This window comes from Elephas maximus, chromosome 12 (assembly GCF_024166365.1).
Source record: "Elephas maximus indicus isolate mEleMax1 chromosome 12, mEleMax1 primary haplotype, whole genome shotgun sequence".
Lineage (NCBI taxonomy): Eukaryota > Metazoa > Chordata > Mammalia > Proboscidea > Elephantidae > Elephas > Elephas maximus.
In genome coordinates, this window is record NC_064830.1 from 68029127 (window position 1) to 68045116 (window position 15990).

General features: G+C 45.0%; 1 protein-coding gene across 1 annotated transcript in view; it reads right to left on the reverse strand.

Annotated features, from left to right (window-relative positions):
* Positions 1-15990, reverse strand: part of GRIN2A (glutamate ionotropic receptor NMDA type subunit 2A) — a 488385-nt gene that overhangs the window by 198564 nt on the left and 273831 nt on the right. The window lies entirely within an intron of this gene.

Below are 15990 nucleotides of genomic sequence, written 5' to 3' on the forward strand. Positions count from 1 at the left end.
GGCAGTTTTTACATAACCATCTGTTTTAATAGGCTTGAATGAGATTCATCCTGGGAGTGAGGGAAAAGAAATCACACATCTATTCATTTGCAAATATTTCCTGAGCACGTACTATATACCAGAATCTCTTTCTGAGTCAGAATCAACTTATGGCAAAGGGTTTGGTTTTTGTTTGTTTGTTTTCTTGGGGCGGGGGGGAGATAAATACTAGGAATACAGAAACGAGAGAGGTCCCTGTACGTAAAAACTCACAGCCCAGTAAAGTGAGAGCCATTGGTATTTTTCCCTGTCCATTATCGATTCTTTTAATTTCCTCTCGTTTATTCCATCCTTACTTTGTGTCAATATGGTTCCAATAGAACAAACTCTATCTGGCCCCCCAGTTTCATGACCTGAAAACAAAACTAAGACAAAAACAGCATCAAGGGCTTGAAGACAGATTTCCTGAGGGCATAATTGAAGCACCTGGAATCAGCCATGCCTGAAGCCATTTAATCTAGGCCTCTTGGTTACATGAGCCAATAAGTTCCCATGTTCAGTTAGAGTAGGAGCCCTGGTGGCAAAGTGGTTAAGCGCTCAGCTGCTAACTGAAAGATCGGCAGTTCAAATTCACCAGCCACTCCTTGGAAACCCTATGAGGAAGTTCTACACTGTCCTATAGGGTCGCTATGAGTCACCTCAAAGGAAATGGGTTTGGCTTGGTTTTGCTCAGTAGTCCGAACAGAGAGCTCTGGTGGCACAGTGGTTAAGCGCTCAGTTGCTAACTGAAAGGCTGGCGGTTCAAATCCACCAGCCACTCTGCAGAAGAAAGATGTGACAGTCTGCTTCTGTAAAAGATTACAGCCTTAGAAACCCTACGCAGCAGCTCTGCTCTGTCCTACAGGGTCTCTAGGAGACAGAACCTACACAACAGCGACAGGTTTGGTTAAACAGCACTCATAGTACCAGTTGCCGTCGAGTTGGCTCTGACTCACGGTGACCCCATGTGTGTCAGAGTAGAACTGTGCTGCTCCATAGGGTTTTCAAGGGATGGTTTTTCAGAAGTAGATCACCAGGCCTTTCTTCTAAGGTGCCTTTGGGTGGACTGGAACTTCCAACCTTCTGGTTAGCAGCCAAGTGTGTCACCCATTTGCATCACCTAGGGACTCTGTTAACATGCTCGGTTGCTAACCAAAAAGTTAGAGGTTCGAGCTCACCCAGAGGCACCTGAAGAAAGGCTAGTGATCTACTTCTGAAAAATCTCCCTTGAAAATCCTATGGAGCACAGTTCTACTCTGGCACACATGGGGTTGCTATGAGTCGAAGTCGACTCAACGTCAACTGGTTTTCTGCTAATAGTCCTAATATCTCTGCAAGTCTGTGATCACACAAACAAATATTCACTTAGAAAAGGCAGGCAATGCATACAGTTGTACAATTTGCAAACTATCTTCACACCTTTAACTCATTATATGCCCACAGCAACCCTATGAAGTAGGAGGAAATGAGGCTCAAAGTGGTCACACAGCTAGCAGACACGTGAGCCCAGGCTCTGCGACTCCACACACAGCCCCTCCTTCTAACACACAACCACAGCCTTCTTGGAATTATTTAAGATCTGCACAGAGCAGATGCTTAAACCATGTTGCTGATTGACTGGCATGATGCAAAAATGCCAACTAAACAGAAGGTATGCCTCTGTGTTATAGCAAAACAGGATTTGTCAAATGCTGAGAAATAGCTTTTTTTCCCCCCCGGGAACTGAAAGAACCCTCAAAGGGTCCTTACCATATTACAGCCATGTTTTCATTGTGCCTTCTGTATTTACCATGTGTGTTTAGCCCGATTCCACTAGTGCACATCATGGGGATTTCATTTCAAGTGTGTGCGCGTGTGTGAGAGAGAAGGATGGGTGATCCCATTCACATCTTTCAGAACAATATTTTGCCACGGTGCATGTCAACTCTTTCAGCAAGTTCACGTCGTTTTCCCTGTGGGTGCTCACTGAATGGAAAGTTTTCTCTGAATGGGCAAAGGGCAATAGTTCTTCGAAATGCTGCTCTTTTCCGAAATGTATGGGTTTCTGGGATAATTTGAGTGCATCATTGCCTAAAGGCAGAGAGAAGAAACAGGAATGTCTTCTGAGCCCCTTCCAACCTTACAATCCTATGAATTTTACCTAATTAAATCAATTAAAGTTGGTAACAGATTTAAAGACTTTGGATAATTACCTCTTTTTTTTGCCCTACAGTAGCTTTTAGAGAAATTCAATATTCTGGGATTGACTAATCATTTTAAATCACTCCTCAACAAGACCAGGAATGCCTCAAGGGCATAGATGCTATTGTCCTCCTCTCTGTGTCCCCAGGAGCTGGCAAAGGGCTTGGCACAAGGCATGTTAATAAATGGATGATGAAGGGACGCATGAGAGTGGATGTGTGAATGATGCCTGAGAGGGATGTCCTTGGATTAAACAGAAAGCAGAAGGGGAAGATTCAGTGTCTGAGTTTGTATTCTGTAGAGCTATTGAATGTCATATCCAGAAAATAAAAACTTTCAACATCATCACCCAATCTACCCTGAGGACCCATTCTTCCATCTAACACCCAGAATACATTTTGTTGCTGTTGTTACTTGCTATTGTGTCGATTCTGACTCATGGCGACCCCGTGTGTGCAGAGTAGAACTTTAGTGTGTACTATATTGACAAGGAAAAGAATATGAAGTGCTAGAAGCCTCAACTGGACTCAGACATGCCAACAATCATGAAGATGGTGCAGGACCAGGCAACATTTCGCCATGAGTTGGAGCCAATGCAGTGGCAACTAAGAACACCAATGTAAGCCTCGACAGATGTCCACAGAACTGCATAAAAGACAAAAGAAAAAAAAGAAAAGGAAAGGCAACAGCAGAAAGGATCCACCAACAGAAGATGGCACAGAAGTAAAGTCTCAAGACAATTTCATTAGTCAACCTCACATTGGCAGGTGCCTCTCGATGTGGGACTGGAAAGTTCCAAATCTAAATACAAAAGAAATGAAATAATTTCCTTGGAAGAAAGATTCCTTTGAGGAAGACAGTTACTTGAGCTACGTTATGACTGCAAAAAGCAACGCGATCTGCATCCTCTTGAACCAAACACCTGAGGAGAACTTTCTCATCAGGAAACATGATAAGGGGCACAGCCGGACCCCAATAAAAAGAGTCTATGAGATGATTAAGGAGCCCTGGTGCTGCAGTGGTTAGTTAATCGCTCAGCTGCTAACCAAAGGGTCAACAGTTTGAACCCACCAGCCACTCCACAGGAGAAAGATACAGCAGTCTGCTTCTATAAAGATTACAACCTTGGAAACCCTATGGGGCTGTTTTACTCTGTCCCCTAGGGTCACCTTCATTCAGAATCAACTCAACAGCAACAGGTTTTACATGAGATGATGGGTGAAGTAGAAAGTCAGTGAAAATGAAAGAAACCCTCAATGAGGTGGATTGACACAATAGTCACAACAATGGTCTCAAACATACCAACAATCGTGAAGATGGTTCAGGACTGGGCAAATTTAATTCTGTTGTACACAAGGTCACCATGAGTTACAACCAATTCAATGGCAACTAACAACATGAGAGGACCTGTATATACACACTTCCTTAGTGAAGAGGTGGGGGTCAAACATGCCAGATGTGGGAGTTGGTGGAGTTTGGGCTAGGCATTACCAACGTATCCATGAGAAAGAGCTGTAAGCAAATGCAGCTCTACCTGGCCTCCACATGTAGGGGAGGGCATGGCTGTATCCTGCACTTCATGAAGGAGAAATGTAGTCACAGGGACAGCAGCTCACTGGCCCAGAGCCAGCTCAGCACAGGGCAACTGTGTGTGCAAAATCTTGCTTTGTGACATCCCACGCCCCTGCCTTGCAATACTTTAGCTCAAGCTGGCTCTCTCCAGATTAACCTCTTCTGAGCCCCATTAATACCCCCTCCCAAAGATGGATAAGAGTGTTAACTTCTGAGTCAGACTTCCCAGGTCCCAACCCTAATTATGTGGCCTTGGACAAAATCACTCAACCTTTCCAAGCTTCAGTTTCCTCATCTGTAAAATGGGGATGGTGATGGTAATAATTTTAATAGCTAGCATCCCTGAAGTACTTATCTATGTGAGGCATGTTTCTCAATACTTTCTATGTATTAGCTCATTGAATCCTCCCTCCTTCCCCCAACTACCTTACTAAACCTTGTTGCCGTTGAGTCGATTCCAACTCATAGTGACCCTACAGGACAGAGAAGAACTGCCCCACAGAGTTTCTGAGGAGCGCTTGGTGGATTCGAACAGCTGAGCTTTTGGTTAGCAGCTGTAGCTCTTAATCACTATGCCACCAAGGTTTCTACTACTTGACTACATTGATACTATTATTATTCCCATTTTATGAATGAGGAAACAGCCTCAGAGGTGGAGTGACTATTCCAGGGTCACGCAGGTAGTGAATCAGGTCCACCGGACTTCAAAATTTGCAGCTTTGCATGCCTACACTGTACTGTTGCCAATGACTGCACCTTCTTCATCAAGTTGTAAGAATTAAGGGAGCTCCCTGTATAAAGCATCTAGCACAGTACTCAACACGGAGGGGCTCAACCAATGTAAGTCACTGTTACTTTCCCCATGGGTGGGTGAGACCCCTTAGTAGCTCACACCAGGGGCTTACGCTACCCGCAAAGAAGTAATTCAGACTCTGGACTTGAGCATCTCAACAACTCACCCTGTTCACAGGTGTCTGAAATTCCTAAAGCACCACTTTGACCATGACACTCCCCTGCTCTGCAGTCATCAATGTCTCCCCATCACAGTAAGTCCGGACTCCTTAGCTTACGCCTTTATGCACACCAGTCAAGCTTTAGAGTGGAAAGAGCACGGATTCTCGGGTTCATTGGAAGTGGGTTTAAACTCTGGCTCTGCCATTTACCAGCCATGTGACACTGGGTGAGTACTTGACTTTTCTGAGTCTGAGCTATAATAGCCACCATGTCATGGGATTGCCATGACGATGGACTAAAATGGTAGGAGTAAGAGGCTCATCTTATCCATGGCTGACTCCAACCAGTCTGGGCTTTCCTCTCCACAACCACAGTCCACCAGACTGCATGTTATCCCATGAGAAACCTAAGGGGATCCTCATCCTGTTTTGGAAACCGGGATCTCTGGATCCAGTGACATGTCTGTCTCATTTCCCCCAACCGCACACAAACCAGCCCATTCATTCTGAACCCCAGGAGTCTGCATGAAGAGGACAAGAAGTGCTTTTCTTAACAACGTTTAATCCATGCTTTGGAGAGAAACCATCACTGGCATCAAGGACCTCACCCAGTTACCCTGCAACCCTTTCATTTCAATTGACATCTGAAATTTGAACTTCAAAAATCATTGTATACCCTTCAAGGAGACAGAAGTGAGGAGATATTTGCAAGACATAACCACACAGCGGAGGCACTGAAGAGGATCATGTTTAGCCTTGGGCTTTTCTGAGGGGGTTTTGTGGACTGGCAGAGGGTGATGGAGAGTCTGGCCACACTCCCGGGGCCTGGCATCTGATATGCCAAAGGCCCCTTTCTTTCAAGCCAGCTCCCTGCCCTGATCACAGAGGCTGCTGCCCTCCTGCACTTCCCTCCTCCTGCCATCACTAAGTCTGTACCTTTTGGATCCTACAGCTCGGGCTCTGACAACCTCTGGCACCTGGCTTCCTTAGCAGTGTGCAGCCGGGGGAGAGGCAACAGATTTCAGCCACCCACTTTGCAAAAGCAATTTTCTCCCCATGCTCGCTGTTCCACAGAAGACAGAACAAACTGTTTTAAACACAGAATGAGCAAGTTGGTGGGGTGTGGGATTCGGGGTGCCTTGCTCTAGGCTCTGTGTTTCACTCCTAGCATAATCGATGACTTTTCTCTCCTCATCTAATGTTCTAGAATGTTCCAGAGCTTGTTGAGTCCCTAGAGTAAGACCTGAGTCCATGGGTACCAAGGCCTCATGTTTAATAGAGTCTAATATCACCTTTCATTTCTCTTAACCATTCAATACGCAAGGTACGCACAGGTTTATTTGTGCTTACTTACTAATCTCTGTACTGCACAATTTCACCTGTTTCAACCATGTGAAACTGTGAACTACAGATTAGTAACTAAACACAAGTAAGCCCATGTGTATCTTGCTTAATGTAAGCCTCTTCGTACCTTGCTTACTGGTTAATCCACCCCTACTCACACCCATTCTCTTTGATTCTAACCACCAATAAGTATTACAAGTGGTATAACTCTCATAGATAGTTATGGAAAGACACAGGAAGTGAGGTTAAGTGATTTCTCTGAAATCCACGTGGCCCCATGGTGACAATAGCTCAGTTATGATTATCTTGAGATATCATCCAATGTTCCCTCACATACACCAGCGGCTTTTGTTCCTGGCTGAACATTAGAATTACCTGGAAAGTTTAAAAATATATATACTGATGCTTAGGTCCCAATCCAGCTCAGTTGAAATTGTGACCTGGGGTATCTGAGCTTCAAAGCTAATTTACTTGTTTTCCTCTCTCTCATCTCAGCAACTGGATGAATGTTATTGGAGTTAGAATCGTCAAAGCCTAGCACAATGTTTGACACACAGTGGGGGTCCAGTAAATATTTGGGGAGGAAACGAATGAGTAAGAAGTTTTTTCCCCAAGAAGCATGAGAGAATCAGTCACTATTATGTACCCTGCATCCATTTGCACAGCTTACTTTCCTTCTTTCTGCCAGCGTGAGCACCAACAAAAAAGCACCAACCAGCAAAGCTCAAGAGATATCCCTTGGGAACTTGCTTTCTCTTGGAGGATTGCCTTGGTGAGCCCTGATGTTTGACAATATATGTTCTCACGGTGTATCAGCCGAGCTTCTAAGCGTATTTTATTTCAGTTTCCATGAATGAGAGGGAAAGTAAAGGTATCGGACTTGATAAACATGAGGATTCAGATGAATAGAATTCTCACATACATATAAGCTGAGTCTGTTCCACTGGAGGATCTCTATCCTATCAGCATCACCTTCATCCTCCATCTTCCATCCTCCTCATAATCCACCACCACCATCATTATTAGCCACCATCATTGCCATCCACCAAAATTCATCATCATCATCATCATCATCGTCATCCACCACCACCGCCATCATCGTCATCATTGACACCATCGTCATCTATCACCATCATCACTGACATGGTCATCATCACCGACATGGTCATCACCACTACCATCCTCCTCTATCATCATTACCCTCCTTCTCAATCATCGTCATCCACCACACCCCCATCATCATCTACCATCATCTACAGAAAAACTGACAAATCTGTCTTGGAAGAAGTACAGCCAGAATGCTCCTTAGAAGCAGCAATGGCAAGGCTTTGTCTCATCTACTTTGGATGTGTTATCAGGAGGGCCCAGGCCCTGAAGAAGGATATCATGCTTGGTAAAGCAGAGGGTCAGCGAAAAAGAGAAAGACTTTGAACGAGATGGACTGACACAGTGGCTGCAACAATAGGCAGCATTTTGTTCTGTTGTACATGGGGTTGCTATTTGTCAAAACTAACTTGATGGCATCTAACAACAACAGATGAAAAAAAAAGGCCCACAGAATGTAACTTTCCCAAACTCATATACTTAGTATGTGGCAGAACCAGGATTCAAATACAGGCAACCTGAGTCTAGAATCTGGATGCTTAAGTACCAGGGAACACTGCTTCCAGGTATGCAGGACAGAGGTAGGTAGGTGTGTGTGTGAGAGAGAGAGGGAGGGAGAGATAAATACCCCTCAGCCAATCTCTCTTGAGGCACCCAACCAGAAGAGAAAATCCCTCAGAAGTGGGACACCAACATCAGTAATCCCAAATACAATCAGCAATCAGTTTATGGGGGAGACTAGGGCTGGGAGGGGAAATTGTACCTAGTTACCATTTCCGAAAAGCAGGTCAGCCCCATCACCCACAAATACAGAATTCAATCCCAAGTAACCTCTACTTATTGGATCATTTTATGAGTTCCATTGTATCCTCTCACGTTTCTTTCTTTTTTCTTTTCCTTCTGTAGCTGCTCATGTTCAGATCCTTGGCAGCTCACTTCTGGAGCCTCTACTCCGAGTCTTGTTCCCCTCCCACCCACCCTCCACACTACTACTGGTGCTACCTTCAGTAGCTCTTGCAACCTTCAAGGAAAGTAGAAACATACGCCAGCCTCATTACAATCTGGAGTGTTAAGAGGCTCAGCATCTACCATGGTGCCTGAGAGGCCCTAAGGTACTCCAAAAACAGGTGACAAATTGAATGACTGGGTGAGCTAATGAAACCAACTAATGTGTCCTTGGCAAGGAAATCGAAGAAAGTCTTTATACGTGACCCTGTCCACCAAATCCACCAGCATTCCTTTAAATAGCCTAACACTGCCTTTCTCTGCTCTCTGCTTCTCTTTCTTCAGAGAGTTTAATCTTAAGGTTCTGGTGACTGCTGGTTCCCAGCTTGGATGGCTATCCAGAGTGGCTGGAATGCTCCAATTCAGTGACAAACAAAGGAAGCCTTAACTCGGAGTCTGAATGCAAAGTTCTCAGACTGAGTATATGATGGGGGTGGAGGGGATTGATGTCAGGTAAGATCATCAGTATAAAGAGCTCTACAGATTGGGATGGGACAGGGAGCAGAGCCACCTAGAGCTACCAAGCCCTCAACCCACCCTAGTCTATGCTTCCAATCAATAGCCACTAGCCACATGTGACTATTTAAAGTATTAAAATTAAAAATTCAGTTTTTCAGTCACCCTAGCCACATTTCAAGAGCTCAATAGTCTTTAAACTTCAAAACTGATGCCTTCCCCCTCTACCCACCACCACCACTACTACTTCATCTCCAAAGATGCCAATTCTGTTGGTCTGGGATGGGACCCAGGATTTTTGTTGTTGTTGTTTTAATTCCCTGGGTGATTCTAATGTGCAGCCAGGGTTGGAAATACTAACCTAAGCTCTCAGGTTTCAATATCCAACCCTAGCTGTGCATCAGCTCACCTGGTGAGTTCTTTATACTTTTGGATGGCCAGGCTCACACCATACCAATCAGAATCTCAGTTGATGAATCCTAGAATACTATGTATTTCCCCCTAAATATGGTGATGCACTGCAAGACTTAGAAGCCACTAAGACCAGCTTCCTTACTTTCTAAGTGAGGAAACTGAGGCTCCACAGTCTTAGATGATTGCTATAAATTTCACATAAGTCAGTGGCCCAACAGAAGCCGACACTCAATCTCTTCACTGCTAGTTTGTCACTCTCTTTGCCATCATTCATGTACAAAGAGAATCCACAAGCAAGAGAGGGTCTGTAGGAGGAACATGAACTTTGCAGACAAGACTGCCTGGGATCCGCCTCTTACCACTCAAGTGAGTTACTTCACCCCAGCCTCTGTTTCCCCATCTGAAAAATGGGATTGATAACAACAGTAGCCACCTTAAAGGGTTGTTGTGCATATTTTGAGAGTTAATGCATATACAGCAATTGTCACATAGGAAGGGCTTGGTCAAGTTGAGTTGGTGTTAATAGCGGTGATGATGGCAGCCTTGGTCATCAATCCCCAAGTGCCACATCTACTATGGACTTCTCTTTAGTGTCTCCAGTTCCTATTTGTTCTCATTTCCTTTGTTTTCACAGCCCACCCTTCATCCCTGGATAGTCTGTGGTTGTCTAGCTGACTGATAGGTATAAATCTTGCCTGTCCCTCATATTGATAATTTTTATTTTTGAAAGAAGTTTATGAATTTTTATTTATTTATTTTTGGTGGCACTATACACAACCTAACATACATCCATTCACTATTTCTACATAAACAGTTCAACAACACTGGTTACATGCTTCACATTATGTCACCATTCTCACTGACTCTACCCATATCGTTTCATCACCATTAATTTAGGCTCTCTGCCCCTTAAAGTTCTCATCTGTGCTTTAGATTAACTGGTGTCAGTTTAATGTCATAGAGATAATTCTTTATTAAGAGTATAATGCTCAAGGCAAACATTCTTTATTAATTGAGCTAAACTGTTGTTTAATGATGGCTTCATGGGATAGTTTCATTCCAAAGTTGAAAGATTATTTCTAGGCATTCAATTCAGGGGCTCCCCCAGTCTCAATGGATCCAGTAAGTCTGGTTTCCATAGCACAGTGACAGTTCTTGAGGGCAGGACACCATGCCCTTCTGAGCCCTCCTCAACATTTTTGCAAATGGTGGGCCACTGGTTTTGGAATGAAACTGGGACCTGCATTTTGAGCCTACAAGGCTGTCAGTGGGCAGGATGGGAGCTGTATGCTTTACATATTTGAGTGGATCTGTCAGATCTATGGCTTGAGAAAGAAACATTAATCTATTGATCACCTTTCATTCATTCAACAAATTTAGCATACTCCAGCCATGTGCCAGGCATTGCCCTAGGGAAATGAATCTCAGGATGGAGGCTACCAAAGCGAAGGTCACTGTTTTTATGAAGTTTACATTCTCATGGGAAGAGATAGACAAGAGAGAAGGAAATCAAGAAATAATAGAATAATACCAGGGAAATCGAATGATACAATAGAGACTGTTAGGAGTGGGGTAGAGAAGAGTGCCATTTTTTATCAGTTGGGCTAGTTCATTGGAGCCAATCAAAAGAATACGAAGGGGAGAAACCCTGAGAGTATGGCCCCTGGGCACCCTTTCAGCTCAGTAATGAAGTCACTCCTGAGGTTCACCCCCAGCCAAAAATTAGACAGGCCCATAAAACAAAACGAGACTAAAGGTGCACACCAGCCCAGGGGCAAGGACGAAAAAGCAGGAGGGGACAGGAAAGTTGTTAATAGGGAACCCAAGGTTGAGAAGGGAGAGTGTTGACATGTCGTGGAGTTGTTAACCAATGTCATAAAACAGTATGTGTACTGTTTAATGAAAAACTAGTGTCATCTAGAGAACAATAAAAAATAAAAATTTTTAAAAAGAATATGAAGATTATTCAGCCAGGCAAAGTTGGGGGTGGCTGTGGGGGTAGGAACAACCACAGTGTTCCTTAGAAGCAAGGATGGGACGACTTCGACTTGCTTACGTTGGATATATCATCAGGGAAGACCAATTACTAGAGAAAGGTATCATGTCTAGTAAAGTAGAGGACCAGAAAAAAAAAAAAGGAAAAACCTCAATGATGTGGATTGGCACAATGACCACAACAATGGGCTCAAACGTTTCAAGGATTAGGAAGATGGCACAGGCTGGGCAACATATCATTCTATTATACATAGAATGATATGTATAATAGAATGATATGTTGCTATGAGGAGGAGCCAATGGGGTAGCAACTAGCAACAACGACAATGACAACATCATGGAGTAGGGAGAGCCAACCAAGCAGAAGGAAAAGATAAGCAAAGGTAAGAAAAAGCTTAGCAAGTTCAGGCAACAGAAGAAATACTGAAGTTCAAAGAGGCTAAAGTTAAGTGAGCAAGGGAGAGAGTGTTGAGAGATGAGTTAGGAAAGGAAGCAGAGGCCAGACCACAGAATGAGTGCCCTGTAGATCACGGTACAGGGTCTGGATTTAATTCGTGTCCTTACAGAGAAATAAGGATTTGGTTCCAATCAATCCAATTCCAGATAATTCGTCTGTTGAATGCACCATTAATATCTCTGAGCAGGGAAGCTGGGTGGCGACCTGGAGCTTCGGAGATGCTGGGGTTTCATCTGAGCCAGCACTGTTCTTCCCTCTGAAATTCTGTACCGCTTTGAAGATGCGTAAGGTACATAACTGTCAAATGGTACCCTCTTTGTACTTACTTTGGACATGTTATCAGGAGGGATGAGTCCCCAGAGAAAGACATCACGCTTGGTAAAGTAGAGGGTCAGCGAAAAAGAGGAAGACCCTCCTTGAGGTGGATTGACACAGTGGCTGCAACAATGGGCTCAAACATAGCAAAGATTGTGAGGATGGTGCAGGACTAGGCAACGTTTTGTTATGCTATACATAGGGTTGTTCCAAGTTGGAGCTGACTCAATGGCACCTAATGACAACAACTTGACCTTGACTGTTTTCACTGGAAGGCACATGTCTGCCCGGGCAAGCCACAGCTTGTCCCAGTTCATTGTCCAGAGACAAGCTCTCCCTTCAGCAAGTGATGCAACGCTCGAGGAAAGAATACATAAACACAAGGAGAGGTGTATTTCCTTGATTCTGGCTGCAGCTAGTTCAGGACAGCCCAACACATCTACATTAACCAGAACCACACCATCAGTGTTGCTTTTGGACTTGGCCACTGCTTTCTAGATCATTAGCTGGATTGTCCAAGAAGAGACACCTGCTGAGATTCAGGCCCTTATTTCTATGCAAAGACACAGCACAGACCCACGTGGGCTTCACTGGTGCTCCATCAACCTGCGGGTGAGCATCTGACTTGAGGCTTCCAAACAGGGTCATTAGTGATTATGAATTGTCTCAGGCTAGGTCCAGCCATTCTCACACAGGAAACCCAGTTCCACTGAGGCCAGAGGGAAATTCTATATGACCAGAAATCGCTGGGTCAGGTCCCTGAGGATCTAATGGACTCAAGGGCACAGAGCATCTTTGTGATGCCAGTTCTAGCTGTGTCACTGACATCTGTGATTCTGTTCAATGAGTATCCTTTCTCCCTTTACCAATAACAGCACCATGAGTTTCTGCTGTAGAACCACTCCTTCCCACTCTAAGTCATGCCAATTGGTCTTGCCCAGTCCCCATCCAAAAAACCCAAACCCATTGCTGTCAAGTCGATTCCAACCCATAGCCACCCTATAAGACAGAGCAGAACCGCCCCATAGGGTTTCCAAGGCTAAAAATCTTTACGGAAGCAGACTGCCACATCTTTCTCCCACGGAGCGGCTGGTGGCCAACCTGCCAACCTTTCAGTCGGCAGCCGGGTGCTTTAACCACTGTGCCACCACGGCTCCTTCCAATTGCCATGTTGTTGTTGTTAGGTGCCGCTGAGCTGGTTCCAACTCATAGTGACCCCATGTACAACAGAACAAAACACTGCCCACTCCTGCGCCATCCTCACAATCCTTGCTATGTATGAGCTCATTGTTGCAGCCACTGTGTCAATCCATCTTGTTGAGGGTCTTCTTCTTTTTCACTGACCCTCTACTTTACAAGCATGATGTCCTTCTTCAGGGACTGGGCCCTCCTGATAACATGTCCAAAGTAAGTGAGAAAGAGTCTTGCCATCCTCACTTCTAAGGAGCACTGTGGCTATACTTCTTCCAAGACAGATTTTTTGTGAAATCCCCATAGTGTCAGTAATTAGTTCAGGGATAGGAACATGTCCCAATCTGGTCCAATCAGTGACTCTCGGGACTTGCAGAGAAAGCTACTGGGAAGAGCTTCTTTAACTGCTAGACTTGAACCTGGACGGATGTTCAGCAAAATTTCTGGCAGCTGTCCTGCCACCATTTAGAGCCTGAGAAGGAAACCAATAGAGCCAAGGGCAGAGCTGACTGATGAAGAGTTACCAAGCCCTGACATCCTTGTTGAACACCTTATTCAAGCCATACCTGAAGCCAACACTCCCTGATGTCAACAGTATGTCCCAAAACATTACTTCATTTTGCTTAAGCCAATTTGCATTAGCTTTTCTGTCACTTGCAACCAAAGATTCCTGAAACAGCCTTGACCAAGGAAAAGAAAAATGTGACTCATTCTGCCCTCATCTTTCTGAACTTAGATCAGAAGATTTCAAACAACAGAACGGTGTGCTTCTCTTCACCATCTTTCCCCTTCCTTACCCACGCTTTGTTCCCAGGGGCGCCTGCCTCTCTCCACATGTCTCCTCTTCCCTGCCTGAGCTCTTCATCTTTTTGATTTTCTTTAATATGCCATGGAGACTGATTTCCTCGCGGAGAGTTTGACAGCCACAGCTGCTATGACCCAGACGGAAGAGATGACAAGTTGCCACCAATAATAATCACTTGTCATTAAGTTGTTCCAGTGAGGAGAAAAAGCAAACAGGTCCCGTTCATTAAGTTTCCATCTCTGGCTAGCACGCATTGAGGAGCTGCTGCCATTCTGAAGAAGACAGCTTGCTTTGTTTTTGGAAAAAAAGAGCATCCCAGGCTTCCCCATAATACTTGCTAGGGGCAGGCCCTGGCGGTAAACATTGTGGTAGACATGTCTTCTTCAAAAATGTCCCCCAGGTCTCTGAGAAATGTCAACAAACAGCTCTGATAGCTCAGCCTCCAAAGGAAGTTGCTTCTCCCTTGGGAGTCTGCCTGTTCACGTCACTAAAGGCATAGATGCTGGTGCCAAAAAGACAGAGGGCTCAAGCCTTGGCTCCTCCACTTACTGGTTCCAGGACCTGAGACCAAATACTTAGTATCTCAAGGCCCAATTTTCTCAGTTTTAAATGGAGAGCACTTTAGTCCATACTTCAAAGAGGTGGTTGTGATTATGATAACGCGTGCACGGCTCTTAGCACAAACCGAGAGCTCAATTGCTGAGGGCTATGACTGTTACAGCTGCTGTAATCATGAAATAATCAACCACAAAACCGACAATAAGACCCACAACACTACAACCCACCAGCACAGAACTCAGGCAAATACCAACAGCACTCCGCGGCTCCTTCCCACATTTCGTGAATGTTCTAGTAATGACACCACTGTGACACCACAAAGGGGCACCTACTGTGTGCCGGACACTATGCTGAGAGCAGGGTGACGACTTGTCCAGGTTTTAAAATGGAAAGCGCCGCCTCCCAGGATCCCCTTCAGTCCTGGGAAAACAAGGATGGTTGGTGACCTTAATTTTACCATCATTAGCTGTCGCTGAGCTGATTTTAACTCATGGCGACCCCATGGCGACCCCATGTGCATCAGAGTAGAACTACGCTCCATAGGGTTTTCAATGGCCGATCTTTTGAAAGTAAATCATTAGGCCTTTCTTCCAACATACCTCTGGGTGGACTCAAACTTCCAACCTTTTGGTTAGCAGCCGGGCATGTTAATTGTTTGTACCACTCAGGGACTCCACCCTAGCTGTAACAAAATAACCCACTGCCATCAAGTCAATTTTGACTAATTGTGACCCCATGTATTATAAAGTAGAACTGCTCCATGGGGTTTTCTCGGCTGTTATCTTTCTGGAAGCAGATTGCCAGGCCTTTCTTCTGCAGTGCCACTAGGTGGGGTCAAACTGCCAACCCTCAGGTTAAGAGAGGAGCACAAACTACGCCATTTGGGGACCTTACCCCAGGTGTGTGTATATTTAATCCTCACACTAACCTTTCAGGGGAGCCCTGGTGGTGCAGTGATTAAGAGCTAGGGCGAGCTATGGCTGCTAACCAAAAAGGTTGGCAGTTCAAATCCACCAGCTGCTCCTTGGAAACTCTATGAGGCAGTTCTACTCTGTCCTATAGGTCCTTATGAGTCAGAAGTGACTTGATGGTACCTAACAACAACAAGCTTTCAGGGGAGGTATTTCTATTCCCATTTTACAGATAAGGAAGTTGAGGCTTAGAGAGATGTGCTGCTCCCATGAATCACTGGGAATGTTGTTAAAAATGCAGATTTGGACTCAGTAGGTGTGGACCGTGGCATTGCTAACAGCTCCCAGGTAGTACTGGTACTGCTGGACCATGGGCCAAGCTTTGAGTAGCAAGGATGTACAGGCTAAGTCACTATCTTAAGGTCGAAGAAGAGGCTTAAGCCTAGAGGTCCGACTCCAAAGAGGCTTTCAGCCACCATACCTCTACCAGAGAAGAGCGTGGAGCTACGCAGGACGGATGTCTGCTGTCTGGCACCCTCACCTCTGTGTGTGCGCATCAGCCCATCGGCCTCCCCACCTGCATGTGAACAGTGACTCTGTAGAGAACACACCGTCCTCTCTCCTTCATGCTGGCCCTGCTGCTTACACATGCCAGCAAGTCACTTAGCTCTCTGTGCCTCCATTTATCCATCTATATAATGGACATCATGT